This window comes from Octopus bimaculoides, chromosome 10, assembly GCF_001194135.2.
Source record: "Octopus bimaculoides isolate UCB-OBI-ISO-001 chromosome 10, ASM119413v2, whole genome shotgun sequence".
Classification (NCBI taxonomy): domain Eukaryota; kingdom Metazoa; phylum Mollusca; class Cephalopoda; order Octopoda; family Octopodidae; genus Octopus; species Octopus bimaculoides.
In genome coordinates this window covers 71010280-71026840 of record NC_068990.1, presented here as the reverse complement: position 1 = coordinate 71026840, position 16561 = coordinate 71010280, and positions in this window count along the sequence as shown.

Genomic DNA, 16561 nt, shown 5'->3' with positions numbered 1-16561 from the left:
ATATATATATATATATATATATATATATATATATATATATATATACACACCAACATTTATTACCATTCCTGCACTACCCACATAGAATTCTAACCATTCTAGGTTCTAATTACATCTGTTACATAATTCATAGATCTTGAGATTTTATTTCCCTTACAAATCTTGAAAGTGCCATAATGTTCCCACCATTTTGGTCTCAGCTGTTTACAAGATTCATTATATAACATCCATTCTAATCAATCTCATTCTTCCTGTCTTTCTTTCTTCTTTCTGCCTTCCTTTCTTTCTTCTCTTCCTACTCCTTCTTTTTCTTCTTTCATGATTAGTGAGAACCATCCAGAAATCAATATTAATGTAAACAATTTTCATGGACAGTTTAACTAAATCTAATATTTAATCAAGTCATGTCATACTGTTCTGGCTATTAAGATGTCAGCTTCCATGATGGAAAGATATCAAGTTCCATCTTAGTTTACAGCAGTAAACTGGGATTATACTTAGTAAGTGGGTGTCAGAATATTTAAACATGTGGGTTTTGAAAACCTAGAGTAGAATAATGTATGTGAGCAGAAAAAATATGTAAAAGTTACTGGATTCTAATATTGATTTCAAATTTTGGCACAAGGTAAGCAATTTCAGGGGAGGGGGTAAGTTGATAACATTGACCCCAGTTTTCAAATGGTACTTATTTTATCAACCCTGAAAGAATAAAAGGTAAAGTTGACCTCAGTGGAATTTGAGCTCTGCGTACTGGGGTCGATCTGACTGGCCCCCCTCTTAAAAAATTTTGGGCCTTGTGCCGTGAGTAGAAAAGAATATCTATGATATTGGTTTCCTTCATCATTTTTTCAACTACAATAATGTTTATATTATTATTATTTTCATATACACTCAACAGATTAGACAGTTGGAAAAGGAAAAATCCTAACATCAGGCTACAACAAGTAACCTTAGATGTCAAGAGCCCTCCTAAGTATCCTAGTTGTCCCTAATAACACAGTTTTCTGGAGCTGTACTAAACTGGGTTTTATGCCTATTTCCTCTATCCATCTGTTCAGATATATAGGGATAGTTCCCAATGCACCTATAACTACTGGGATACATTTTACCTGCACTTTCCATAGTCTCTGTAATTCAATAGCTAGGTTCTGGTACTTTGCTATTTTTTCGATACTTCTCATGTTTTCATCATTTAGGACTGTAAAGCTGGCACTTTCTATTCTCTTTATCTACTACTACTAAATCAGGCCTTCTAGCTTCTTTTACTCTCTTGGTCTGAATTTGAAAGTACCGCAACATCTTGTATTTCTTACTTTCTAGTACTGTACTAGGTTCATGTTCATACCATTTATCAGTATATTCAAATCTTAGCTTTCTACATAGCTCCCAGTGGATTACTCTCCCTAGACTGTCATATCTTTTCTTGTATTCTTTCTGTGCCAGCATGCTACATTCCCTTATATTATTATTATCATTATTATTATTATTGTTGAGTTCAAATTCTGTCGAGGTCAACTTTGCCTTACATTCTTTCAGGTTTGATGAAATAAGTACCAGTTGGGATTGATGTCATCAACTATTCCCCTCCCCCAAAATTTCAGGCTTCGTGCCTATAGTAAAAAGGATTATTATTATTGTTTTCATTATTGTCTTTCAATTCGGTTTCCATTTCTTGCCGAGTGTCTTCCTGACACCTAGGACAGAGAAACTTACTGTATACATCGGTAGGTCATTAAAATAAATACACCAGATTGTTCATTTACAAAGTCATGTGATAGAGAAAAAGGGGAAGGAAGACAGAGAGAAAAGTAAAAAAATAGATAAAAAAGTAAACAAAGAAAATAACGGGGGAAAAAAAATGAAAGAAAATTTACAGCAACAATGCCTGTTTCAATACATGTGCTGTACCAGTTAAGACAATCTTTTGCACTTCCTGCACTGATGGTAAGCCAGGGATCATTCTTAAATAATTTTCATTTCCTTTTTTGATCATTCTAAGTGCTCCTATAATCACTGGTATTGAAACCATCTTGAGATGCCACATTTTTTCGATTTCAATGAGCAAATCTTTATATTTTCCGAGCTTGTCAAATTCTTTTGCAGAGATATTATGGTTGCAGAGTATTCTCATGTCAATCAATAAATAGACTTTATTGTTTTGATCTTTCACAACAATATCTGGTTTATTTGCTTTTATGATCTGGCACATACTGGAAAGTCTCAAAAAATTGCTACATCTTTTCTCTCAGTTATAGCTTCAGGGTGGTGCTTGTACCATTTGTCAGCAGTTTTGGTTTTATAATACCGACACATTATCCAATGTAGATATTGGCCAACTCTGTCATGTCTTGATTTGTTCTCTACAGATGCTAAAACCTTACACCCAGAGATTAGATGGTCCACTGTTTCAATCCCATTGTTGTTGTATTGACACTTTGGGTCTAATCCATTTTTCATCACATTGGCTTGATAATTCCTGCTCAATAAGCTCTGATCTTGAGCAACCAAAATAAAGCCTTCACTCTCTGCCTTTAGCCCTGAGCTCCATAGCCACAGATGGACGTGCCTCTGGTCTACATCAGCCTGTTTGCTACGAGCCACATATTTGTCATGCAGAGGTTTTTGGTCCTACCTGTCAGCCAATTGTTCAAACACATTTTGCTTTGCTATTGATTTCACCTTCTTTGCAACTACTGTTGCTACACTTCCCTCATGCTATTCAACCTGGGAATTATGCATAACTCTATTAGCAAATTTTTCGCTCTCCTTCATAATAGAATGAAGCTTCTTACATCTCTTATGGTATTCAATGAGCTTTAGCATCCAGTTGTTAGATATTTCAAGATATTCCTCTTAATGCTTTCTGATACTGTCACCAAGGATCCAACCGTAATTGGCACTATCTTCACCGTCTTCATTTTCCACAATTGGGCTATCTCATATTTAAGAGGGTTGTATATGTCTATTTTTTCATCTTCCTTTTTGACTATTCTTGTGTAAAAGGGGGCATACAATATAAATTACAGAATACATGTGGTTTACCTTATCCACCACAATGAAATCCAGCTTGTTATGCTCAAGCACCTGATCTATTTGGATTAGGAAATTCCGTAAGATTTTGCAGGTCTCTGATTTTGCCATTCCCTGTGGTTTGTGCTCAAGCCACTTCTTGCCTACTTCTAGACCACACTTTTCACACAGTTTCCAATATAATACTTTCATTACCTTATTGTGTCACCACAACTTACATTAGTTTGGGCAAGCTGAGGGCATTCATTCATGATATGGGCAATGGTTTCATCAACTCTATTACAGATTTGATGCAGTGGAAACACTTGCTCATTTCTAAGGTTGACCACCCAATTAGTGCCCAAAGCTTGGTCTTGTACTACCAGTACTGTGCTCTCAGTTTCTTTTATCAGTGCTCCTTTCTTTAGTCAGTCCCACCTATGTTTTCCAGCAGCCACATGGGATTGATTGTTTAGTCCCTTGTTACATAGTGCTACTTCATGTCCTTCTTGTACTTCTCGTTTTGTTTTTTTCTTTTTTCCTGATTTCAATCTGCTCTTATTTTTAACTGACCCTAGCAAGGTTTCCTCATGTTGGGATAAATACTTCAGCAGGTTCCAAAGTTTGATACACATGTAGTCTTCTACACTTATCAATTTTCTTCCTCTATTTCCTCTCTTCATGTATAGGCGATCTGTGTCTGCACATGGATGATGGGCTCCATGCATTGTTAGGCACTTTCTTGTCTTCCCGTCCAACTCTTTTAATTCATCCTCCATCCACTTCAGAATTCCAGCCCCATACTCAACCACTTCAGCTGCATGCAAGTTTATTGTCAAAATTATGATTTTCTCATTCAACTTTGAATTCAAAATTTTTCTCAGTTGTTGATACTTGTCTTTTCTTTTCTTTCAAATTATTATTATTATTATTATTATTATTATTATTATTATTATTATTAATTATTATTAATTATTATTATTATTATTATTATTATTATTATTATTATTATTATTATTATTATTATTATATGAAAACTCACAGCTTATTTTGCTGGGTATGGTGGACAGTGTTAGCTGTCCACACCCAGCAGACTAAGGGGACATTCGTTTACTGGTCATGCTTCAAGAACACTGCAGAGAATTCTTGCAGTTCCAAGCAATGCTGATTTTTGTAGGTGTTCTACCTTCACACTTGCACCAATCTTTTTTTAGCCATGTGGGTAGTTGAGTACTGATATTTCCAAGTTCACCAATTACTATTGGTATCACATATACTCTCTTCACTGATCACAACCTTCACATTTCCCACTTCAAATCGTCATAGTTGTTTTATTTTTTTCTTCTTCTTTCACATTGATCCTGTTGTCACCAGGGTATGCTATATTGATTATCAAACATGTTCTTTCTTTTTTATTCACATAACAATGTCTGGTTTCTGATGTCTGGTTGGATGATTGCACTGGGTCATTGCATCCCACAGGATTTTGCAATTTTCATTTTCGGTAACTCCTTCTGGAGTTTGCTCATACCATATCTTTGCTCTTTGTAGGCTGTGATTTCCACAGAGCTCCCAATGGAGCCATCATCATTGTTATTATCATTGTAGTAATGGAATATGAAGAACAAGCTATAACAAAATCATTCTGCATGCAACTGGATACATGTGGGACACCTGGGACTGGTCCTTGATGCAACACCAAAATATCTGGTTTAAGCAAATCAGGTCTCAGCTTAGACAGAAATTGAGACAAAATGATTAGATTAGTTAATTTTAGCCAGAATTGGGTTGAATGGGAGTGATTGTGGATAGATAGCATAAGCTATCCCAGCAGCAAAATACCAGCCAGCCTGTCAGCCAACCAGCCAGCCAACCAACCAACCAACCAACCAACAAACAAACAAACAAACCAGCCAGTTAGCTAAAAACTACTTTAATGATATATTTCTGCTTCGTTAGTTGGCTGATTGCCATACTTTTTTTTCCAGAAAATATCAGAACTGATTGGAATGTTTGTCGTTCTGTATTTTATAAAAGGGTTAGTTGGCTATGGTGATAAGGTTCATTTCTATATTTCTAGCATCAATGTTTTTTTTAGAATGGTCTGGTTGTTAATGTCTAGGAATGTGTTGAGGATAAGACATTTTTAAAGATCCCTGATTATCAATAGGCATGGCTACTACATTTTGAGGCACTTCTTCCTTTGTTTGAACTGCAGATGGGGCTGGGTTCATAGTTGAGGCACCTAATAGCTGATGTGTTCTCAACTATTCTTAGCCCCAACCCCATTTACATGCATTTGTGTAACCCCACATCATATTACATCATATTGTATTATCCTCAATCTGTTTGTAAACCTCTAGTGATTAAAGAAATCATCATCATCATCATCGTCATTATAAGGCAGCCAGAGCCAGCTGGCGAAATCATTAGCACACTGGGCAAAAATGCTTGGTGGCATTTCATCCATCTTCATGTTCTGAGTTCAAACTCCGCTAAAATTGACTTTGCCTGTCATCCTTTCAGGGTTAATAAAATAAATGTCAGTTGAACACTGGGGAGAAGAGATGGTGAGGTGGCAGAATTGTAGCACACCAGGCAAAATGCTTTGTAACATTTCGTCTGTCTTTAAATTCTAAGTTCAAATTCCACCATGGTCTTTCATCCTTTTGGGGTCAATAAAATTAGTACCAATTAAGTACTGGGGTTGATGTAATTGACTTATCTCCTTCCCCAAAGTTGCTGGTCTTATACCAAAACTTGAAACCATTATTATTATTATTATTATTATTATTATTATAATGTTTGGATTTTGCTTTGTGGTTTGTACAAATTGAGTTCAAGTCTCACCCAGAGACCTTAAGAGATAGTATATTATAAGTTCAAGTGGGCATAATGATTAGGTTGTTGATAGCTGTCATATTTTGGGGGTAGAATGTAGTTTGGTGAGAGGGATGTGTTTTAATTGTGTACTTTGGGTTCATAAGAATTATTGTTTTAAAAAATATGTTTTTGATGACAAGTGAAAAAGGTTGTTTCGTTGTTTTGGAGTGATATAGACAGTATTTTTTTTTTTTTTTTTTTTTGCAGGATATGAGCAATCCCTCGTGAGTTCTTTTTTAAAATTTCTTTCATTTTGGATTCCCTGAGATTTGAAACAGGTAATATACTCAACACCTTTTGTGAATTTCTAAGACACTTACAACCTTGGGTATTGTTCTAGTCTTGAGTTTCCACATTTTGTCAAATTCTATTTTAAGATCTTTGTATTTGCTCAGCTTTTGGTTGGTTTTGACAGATACATTTATATCAGTTGGGACAGTATTATCGATGAGGAGGCATGATTTTTATCTGAAATCTTTAAGCATAATGTCTAGCCTATTTGTATTTAGTTTTCTGTCAATTTGAACAAAAAAAAGTTCCATAGGAGTGAGATATGATCTTTTTTCAAGCACTGGAAGTGGTTCATGTTCCCATCAGTTTCGAAAATGGAACAAATCCAGATTCTTGCATATTACCCAGTTAATATACTGTGCAGCTCTGTCATGCTTGTTGAGATACTCTGAGGATGCAAGAGGGCTAGAAATAGAAACAATGGGATCAATGGTTCCTGACTGTTTTTTACACTCTAAACATGAGCTGCTGCTGCTGTTCTGTAAGATGTTGATCTGACAGAATCTTCTCTTTTTCTTTAATTGTTTTGGCCAGTATGAAGGGGTTATCCCTAAGATCATTGTAAATACTCCAAGACCAGTGAGATCAATGCAGTTAATGTTCCCAGCTGTTACACTCATTTAAAATATTTGTCCATATCTAATTAATTCCCAAAGTAAGAAGCATGAATGTTATAACCCGTCATTTCTGTCTAGTCTAAACCTATGTAAAAAGATCACCATGATTGGGTATGAGGTCAGTGTTACGGCAGCAGCAGCAGCAGCAGTAGCAGTAGCAGCAGCAGCAGCAGCAGCAGCAGTAGTAGTAGTAGTAGTAGTAATTTGGCAAAAGCAAGATCATGGCCCACTTTCAGTAGCCTAGTTTTACCTTGAGGGTTAGGAAAAACTATTAATATTCAAATTTCTCATTTTCTATGTCTGTAATTAATATAAAAGTAAAACAAAAACTATCCTCATTATTGTTAGTCATGCTCTATATCACCCACCTTCACAAAATATAATGATGTATTCTCCAAACATTACATAACATTAGGGAGTTATTTTGACAACTGCAGTTAGCTTAAAAAAAGAAGAGAAAAGCTTTATATAATGGTATATATGTTTAATACACAAAAAACGTAAGCAGGCAGGTTACCAACATGTTGCTAAGGTGTAGGAAAAAAGAGCAGTAGCTGTGTTAGTTGCTCAGTCTAAAAGTACACAACTGATAAAGTATAATCTAATATGTCCCTAAATACATTCCACTACCATCTGTTTTTATTATTGTTCATGTTTATTCTGAAAGTGGCTAATTCTGTTTCCCCTCTTTGAAGTATTTTCAGGGCATATTTATCACACACTACATTGTTTAGCTGCCAGAGGCTGGGCTACTTTAAGCTTTCTTCTTGTGCTAGAAACTCTGTATTCTTTCTTCTTCTAAACTGTTTCTGATAGCTATTATAATAGATATGTAGAGTAAATATTAAAAGGATTTTATGATGCAGTTGATTGTATGAAAAATCTACCCTAGCACTTATGTTATGTCTAAATTATGATATTTAACATGGGAAAAGTTAACTGACTCTGTTGGTTGTTATTCAGTAACAGCAAGGCATGGATCAGAGGTGAGGAGCCTTTCTAATTCCTGGGGCAAACTGAAAGTGCTGAAGTACCCATAGGGTTATTTACACCTGTTTTGAGAAAATAATGAATCTAATTTTATAAATTCATAGGTATGGCACTGATAGTCAATTACTTGCTCCCAAAGTTTAAACTGTTCCTTGTAAAATTTTAGAGATATTGTTTGTATATCATTTTAAATTTAAATACAGGCAAAATTTCACTGGCATTTGATGGTGGTGGTGGTGGTGGGGCAACCTCTTGTCCAAATGATTAGTCATTGCTGATATTTTCCTGAATTACACCGTGTATCACGATTTTTATCCTTGGATAGCAACTGTTATTTACTATTCGCTCACCCCTAGAAAGCATAAAAATGGCTAATATTTCCTTCAAACTTTGATTTTGTCACATTTATTCAAACCCTAAAGAGTCCCTCTCAATACATGACTATGAAGCTCCCCACTACTCTTGCTCATCATCAGAGATGTACATATTATCAGCCTCTAAGGGACATGCTCAAATGATTCAAGTTAAGCAATTCTGTGGTATAGAGCAGAATATTTGCTATAACTATACTTCTGTTTCAGCAACTCAACACTGAATCTGTCTAAAATGTAATGGAGACTAAGTCAGGTTCAAAACATTTATGTCCAGATCACAAAAACAAAGTTTGAAGGGAATAGTAATCATTTCCTTTGGTTTCTAGATAGAAGAAAAAGGAAATAGCACTTACTGACCAAAGACAAAAGATAAATAAATAAATAAATAAATAAATAAATAAATAAATAGATAAATAAATAACTAAAAGTTTTGTTACACAGTGCTATTGCAGTATAAATTTTTCTTTTTACTTCACCCACCCACATGTTCTCAAGTGCACAAATTTAAATCCATGCAAAGTAAAAAATAAATTAAAAATACAGATTTTAAAATATATGAAATTACAAGCAAAAGAAAATCTTTATTGACTACAGAAGAGATTTTAAAGAAATTCTTGAAACTGTTAGAGTAAGTTAGATACGTTTTAGCCATTATTTGGTCTAGGCCATGTGTAAATTAATAGAACCACTTGGGATAATCTTTTAAATTATGTTTTAGGAAACCACAGTCCATTCAAGTGGAGTGATGTTATTTACTGAGATGTATCCAGGCACTGGTGGTTTATCTGGTATTTCTTAGAGGATTTTGTCCAGGTACCATTTAAATGTCATGGAGTCTTTTTCTCCTTTGATTTCTTTCAGAATAATGTTGAATAAGCAGGACCTGTCAAAGTCAAAAAGTTGTATCACAATGTTGTTATGTAATGTAAGCTAAATTTTTGTTGAGGGTGTGTGGCTCTGGGGTTAAGTCTTGGTTAATTTGTGAGGTGGATACCAGCATTGTTTGTATATTACTGATGAATATTTTCCACACGGAATAAATTATGTAGTAACTTTAGTTGCATTGGAGAGAATAAAATTTGAGCTTTCTGAAGTGATTCCAATAGGCAAAGCCTGTCATGCAATTTACTATTTTTCTTTTTCTTTTCTTTTGTAATTAGTCTCTGGGGGTGTTTCAATTCTGAGCATTCCTAGAAGAGTATCTGTGGAATAATTTCATTCTGGCATTGTTCTTATAAAAACAGAAAGGAGAGAGACAGAGATTGCCCTAGGAAAAGTTAATTTATGAGAAATGTTTACATTTTCCCAATGAAATGTGCCATGTAAATGAAGTATATCACAGCTGAAGACTATTTACTTCTCCGTTTATACAAATTATCAGTTTGGATGATAACAGTTTCACATAAAAATAAAAAAAAAAGAAGCCATTATTGTGCATGCTGTTAAATTTACAAGATTGAGAGTCAAGGTTGATATGAATTAAAATGGATTGACTAACAGGAATATTTCTGTTACATGGCTTTTAATTAGACAATCAGTAAATGTGCAGCTTCACTGATTGCTAACAAGACAACTGACAAAGTAATCACTATAAAGTATATTATATTATTTAAATCATAGATTTTATTTTCTGTGGTTTAAAAAAAATTAAATGCTAAAATTATATGAAAAAATTAGAATATAATACTTATTAGAATCACAAGCAAGTATTATCATCAATTAATTGCTTGTTTCAAAAAATTAAGTCTTCTTTCATCATGATAATATCTGTCTGTCTCTCTGTGTATATCTAAATATTTATCTACCTAGTATGCTAGCATTTTTATGTGTATTGCTAGACATACACATACATATTTCTTTCTGTTTGTCTCTCAATTTATCTTTATCTGTATTTCTCCCTTTCACACACACACACACATGCACACACACACACAATCTCACCATAGTTTTGACAACCACTTTTCCATGCTTGCATGGATCAGACAAAGTTTATTGAGGCAGGTTTTCTATGGAGGGATGCTCTTTCTGTCACCAACCTTCATCTGTTACCCAATAAGATAATATTTCCCCATGGCCAGACATGTTTTTGCAGAATTATTAGAATGTCAGAAAAAATGCTTTGTGCTTCAGCTCTTTCATTCCTCTGGGGGCAATAAATAATGTACAGAGGTTGAAAGTAGACTACCCATTCCCGTGCCTCAATAAAAAACCATTATTATGCTGGCAAAATTGTTAACACACCAGGCAAAATGTTTTGTGGCATTTCATCTGTCTTTACATTCTGAGCTCAAATTCCACCGAGGTGAACTCTGCCTTTCATCCTTTTGGGGATCGATAAAATTAGTACCAATTGTTTACTGGGGTTGATGTAATTGACTTACCCACTCCCCGCAAATTTCAGGCTTGTGCCTATCATAGAATGGATTATTATCATTATTATTATTATTATTATTATTATTATTACTATTATTATTATTATTATTATTATTATTGAGTGAGAGAGCAGTGCATGCTATCAAAGTGACACTGGAGTAAAAGCCCAGTATGACCATCTTGACTACCCGTCTGATAAGGGTACACCAGGCACATGCAGCACAACCATATGTGCATGACATAGTGATCTCATATCAAAATAAACAGCACATGAACTTGCAGGTGGGGCCCAGTTAGAATTTTCTTTGAGTTGAGTAGCCAATCCCACTCAAAAGGACCCTGAATAAGGATTGTTTAAGGATGCTGAATGAAACACCCATGTTTCCAAAGGTGAATTATCCAAACCCCAAAGAATTCCGCTCAACACATGGCTACGATGATCCCCCACTACTTGATCAGAGCTGCACATATCATCAACCACTAAGGGACATGCTCAACTAGTTATGGTCAAACAATTGACAAGCAAATCTGTGGTATTAAGCAGAACATTTGCTGTAGCCCATCTTTTATACCAAGACAAAACAGTGTGCATGATAACACTTCCAATCAATTAAGATCAGAAGCCATGAGAGCCACTGCCAGGTACTGCATCAGGGCATTTATTATTATTATTATTGTTATTGTTATCTTATCTTTCCACTCAGTGTAGGTGTTAACTGAACACAAGTATCAGTAATGGTAAAAGCATCGCAGAACAGTTTAGCTCCTGAATAGGGAATCATCCATCCTCCATGCTAGCTTGGGTTGGATGACATGGCAAGATCTGATGAGTCAGAGGACCCTGTTACACTTCACAGTTTTGTGTTAGTATGGTTTCTATGACTTGATGCCTTTCCTAATGCCAAACCACTTTACAAAATGAATTGGGTACTTTTCTCACGGCATCATAATTAGTGAAGTTATCTTACAACTTACAAGACTAAAGGGCCTAATGGGGCTTCTGCAAGAAAAGGAGAGTAGCAGAGAGAGTGAGAAAGAGAGAGAGATGATTTTAGACAAAGTAATGAGAGAGTGTGAAGTATGATGAGAGGAGTAGTTTTATAGTTGTGAGAAGGTGGTAGCAGGGAGATTAATAGAGTAGACACTGTTAGGGGAGGATTATGAGTGGGACTCGGGGGGTAAAAGGAAGGGATTGGTGTTGACAGTTAGTGAGAAAGGGGGGGACAGAATGATAAAGGTTGTATAGAGGATGTTCCTGGTTATTCCACATTACAAGGAGTAAGTGTGGATAGAAGATGTGAGTGAAAGAGAACATGAAAGAGAGAAAATAGACGAGGGTGATGAGAATACAGAAAGGGTCATTGAAAGACAGGTGTGAGGGTCATGAGAGTAAATCAGAGAGATGAGAGGGTGTCGAGATGCTGGAGAAGCAGTGAAGTAAAGCAGTAAGAGAAAAAGAGACAGTCAGAGAAAAGAAATGGTAGATGGCAGTGGATGAGTGAGCATCACAGGTGATGAGATGAGATATATGAATGATGGAGTGATGATTGAAGCAAGTGGGAGAGGGAAGGTGAGTACAGGTTGAGGAATGAAAGGTAGAGTAATGACTGGAGTGAGTGAGTAGATGGATGGAGGAGGGAAGGTAGGCAGAGGTTGAGTGATGAAGATGGACAGATGAGAGACATGAATGATAGAGTGAAGTGAGTGAGGAAATGGATGGGGAGGAAAGATGAGCACAGGTTGAGCAATAAAGATGAACAGATGAAAAATATGAATGATAGAGTGATAACTGAAATGAGTGAGGAGATATATGGGGAAGGGAAGGTGGGCATAGGTCGAGTGATGAAGATGGACAGATGAGAGATACGAAAGGTAGAGTGATGACTGAAGTGAGTGAGGAGATGGATGGGAAAAAGAAGGGGGTGCAGGTCAAGTGATGACTGAAGTGAGTGAGGAGATGGATGGGAAAAAGAAGGGGGTACAGGTCAAGTGAGGAAGACAGATAGAAAAGAGATATTAATGGTAGAGTGATGACTGAAGTGAGTGAGGAGATATATGGGGAAGGGAAGGTGGGTATAGATCAAGTGATGAAGATGGACAGATGAGAGATACGAAAGGTAGAGTGATGACTGAAGTGAGTGAGGAGATGGATGGGAAAAAGAAGGGGGTGCAGGTCAAGTGAGGAAGACAGACAGATAAGAGATATGAATGGTAGAGTGATGACTGAAGTGAGTGAGGTGGTGGATGGGAGAGAGAAGATAGGCACAGGTCGAATGATAAAGATGGACAGACGAGAAATATGAATATATTGAGGAAATCTGAAAGTAAATTTAAAAGAAAAAAAATATCAGACACATGCTATTTACAATATCAATTATTTAACCTGAATATGTCAATCTTTCTTCTTCTCTTGTACAAGTTAAGAACCAGATTCTGAAGCCATTCATTTTCTGGTAAATAAATGATTAGCTGTGCACTATATATGTACACCGACCACCTTCTCTTTCTCTTCCTTTTCCTTCCCCACTTCTATTCTCCACTTTTCCCTCTTCACCACCACAACAACAAATAGAAGCACCCACCCTATTATTAAAGCAATTGTCCTCTCCAAAATTCTCCTCATCATGCCAGTGTGCATATGTATGTGTATGTGTGTGTGTGTGTGTGTGTGTGTGTATTTTGACCTATATATTTACATATACATATATGTATAAATATACAAACATATATAACATATACATACATACACGTATATATATATATATTTATACATGTGTGTGTGTATACATACATACACACACACAAATGTTTATGTATATATGTATGTACATATACATCCGTATGCATGTATACAATATTTGGTATACCGATAAGCAGACAAAAAGATGATGTTGATGGGGATGCAATACATGAAACTTCCTTCCCACACACACAAACATACACACATTCATATGCATGCTCACATACACATGTAATAAAATTGTGTATTCAGGTCAAGGAAATAAAGTCTAACAACAATTAATGACAAGAATTCATCTGTAAAAATAATCACCCTACCTCCCCTACAAGAATGCAGAGTTACTTATAAAAAAACTGGTGATATTGTCTCATCAAAGATTTTCCTCACCCTCAATATTACTTGACATGATAAAATGAAGTTAACCAGTAAATTTACTTTACTCTAAATCCCTGGACTACTACTACTACTACTCATAAATAATGCCGTTTTGTTATACTTCTTTTATTTTTCAAAATTAAGATAAACAAAGTTATTTTTTAATATAAAATATACTCTCCTTCATTTTCTACAATGCTCTTCCATCTATCTGATAGACTTGCAAGGCCCCCTCTTCTGAAATTCACTTGTCCATGATAAAAAGAACTTCTCCAGTACAGTTCTGACCTCATCTACAGAATTCATATTTTTTTCATACAAATGATTTTAAAGACTGCAGAATAAATGATAATCAAATAGGGCAATGTCCAGCGAATACGGTGGGTGGGGTATCGTTTCTCATTCAAACTGCTTCAGCCTTTGGAATGTCGTCCTCACAGTACATGGTCAAGCATTATCCTGATGGAAGAATATCTTTCGTCTTGAAACCAAAGATGGCTGTTTTTCTTCTAGCGCTGACTTAAGCCGCTCAAGCTGCTCACAGTAGATTTCCCTTTTTTATTGTTTGGTTTGGGTTTAAAAGTTCAAAATGGACTAAACCTTTGATATCCCACCAAACAGATAACGACACCTTAGCCTGGGATGCCAGTGCTTCTCCTTTCCTATCCACTGTCTTTGGTGCTTGACATTTTTGTAGAGAACCCATTTCTCATCACCAGTCACTATTCAGTCCAAAAAAGGTTCATTCATGAGATGTGACAGCAAAGAAGAGCACACATTCACTCTCTGCACGTGATTAGATTCAGAAATTGATGTGGTTTGAGATACTCTGTTCCAAATAAGTTGATTAATTCAACGATTTGGTCCATAATATGTAACTGGTCAGACTATAGGAAAGTAGAGTTTACTAGAAAGTATATTCAGTGGGGATAACAAATGTTGCTTCTAGAAAAAAAAGTGGGGAAATCAGAAAGTATTCTGGTGCTGCATCATAACTTTAAGAAATTTGTCTAAACAATATTTCTTCTCTAACTCTTAACCAATGTAGTATGTAATAGAGAGGATTATGAATACACACATGAAAGATAAGGTGGCTAGCCGGCAGAATTGTTAGCATGCCAGGCAAAATGCTGAGTGGCATTTTGTCCATTTATACATTCTGAGTTCAAATTCCACTGAGGTCAACTTAGCCTTTCATCCTTTTGTGGTCGATAAAATAAGCACCAGTTGAACACTGATATCAGTGTAATTCCTTTCCCCGAAATGCTGGCCTTGTGCTAAAGTTCGAAACCAATATGAATACACACACACACACACACACACATACAATATGATATGATATAATATCTTGTATTGTCACTGGACTGTGGCCATACTGGGGCACCACCTTCAGGGGTTAGTTGAACAAATTGACCCTTGTACTTATTTTTAAGTATGTACTTATACTTTTTTGCTAAACTGCTTAGTTACAGGGATATAAACAAACCAGTACCAGTTGTTAAGTGGTTGGGATACAAACACAAAGCAAACACATCATCTCCCACTCTTCTTCTATCTCCTACTCTTCTCTTGCAGTCTCGTGAACTTATCCACTCACCCTATCTAATCTTTGATTCTTATTCACTTATACACCTCCCTGAAATGTGAGTGCATCCCCTCCACCACCATATATCTACCATTTTCTCTCTCTCCTCCCATTTTCTCTCTCTCCTCCCATTTTCTCTCCTCTCTCTCTCTCTCTCCAACTGCAGCAACCATGTATCTCCTCTCCTGCAAGACACTTATATCTGTTCCTCTGTCCACACCAAACTCACTCACAAGACATTGGTCGGACCAGGTCTAGAGTGAAAACACTTGCTCAAGGTGCCATGCAGTGGAACTGACCCCGAAATCACATGGTTACAAGGTGAGCTCCTTAACCACGAAGACATGTATGCACCACACACACACACACACACACACACACACACACACACACACACACACACACACACACACACACACACACACACACACACATAAATATGTAAAAGACTTGTTGCTTGCAATAAATCAAGTTACAGTAATTTCTTTAGTTTCTTTTTGTTGTTTTTATTTTCTCTACACTCCATTTGGCATTTTGTCAATAGTTATATTTCAAACCACAGGCAAGCTGTTATTCATAGTCAGGCAACAGGTATTTCATGCAAAATATTCCACATGAATGTTTCGTTGCCAGCTCAATGTTTTAATACTTAGATAATGGAAACTATTGACCATTCTTGTTTTGTTTGTATTATGTTTATATATAATTGATTTGTGACACATTAACATTGCGTCCAATGCAGAAAATCAGCAGCTAAACTGTTATTGTTTCAAATCCCTTGTTTTCTTGTTTGTTTTTTGATACTTCTAGAATTACTAGTTGCTGTTCATCATTGTATCTTTGTTATCATCATTTCCATTTTCTCATGTCCTGACTTCCATAGCGGTGAATATTAGGAAGATCCAACCCTCTGAACACCCTGACAATGATTTTCTGTTCATGCTGTGTATCCTTTCAGAGAGATTCCAGTTCTAAGTACACAAAAATACATTCTTTTATTCTTTAACTGGTTTCAGTAATTCAACTGTAGCCATGCTCAAGTACCACATCCAAGGGATTTATTGATGATATTGACCTCAGTGCTTGTATCAGTCTTATTTGATTGATCTCTGTTTATTAAATTGTAAAGTTGTAGGGACATGATATTAGTAACATACATACATACGTACATACATACATACATATTACATACAAACATATTACATACATTACATACATATAGTTATATGTGGGTCTGTGTTTACTTGTACACTTACACATATATATGCACATATGTACATACATACATATATATATATATATATATATATATATATATACACAC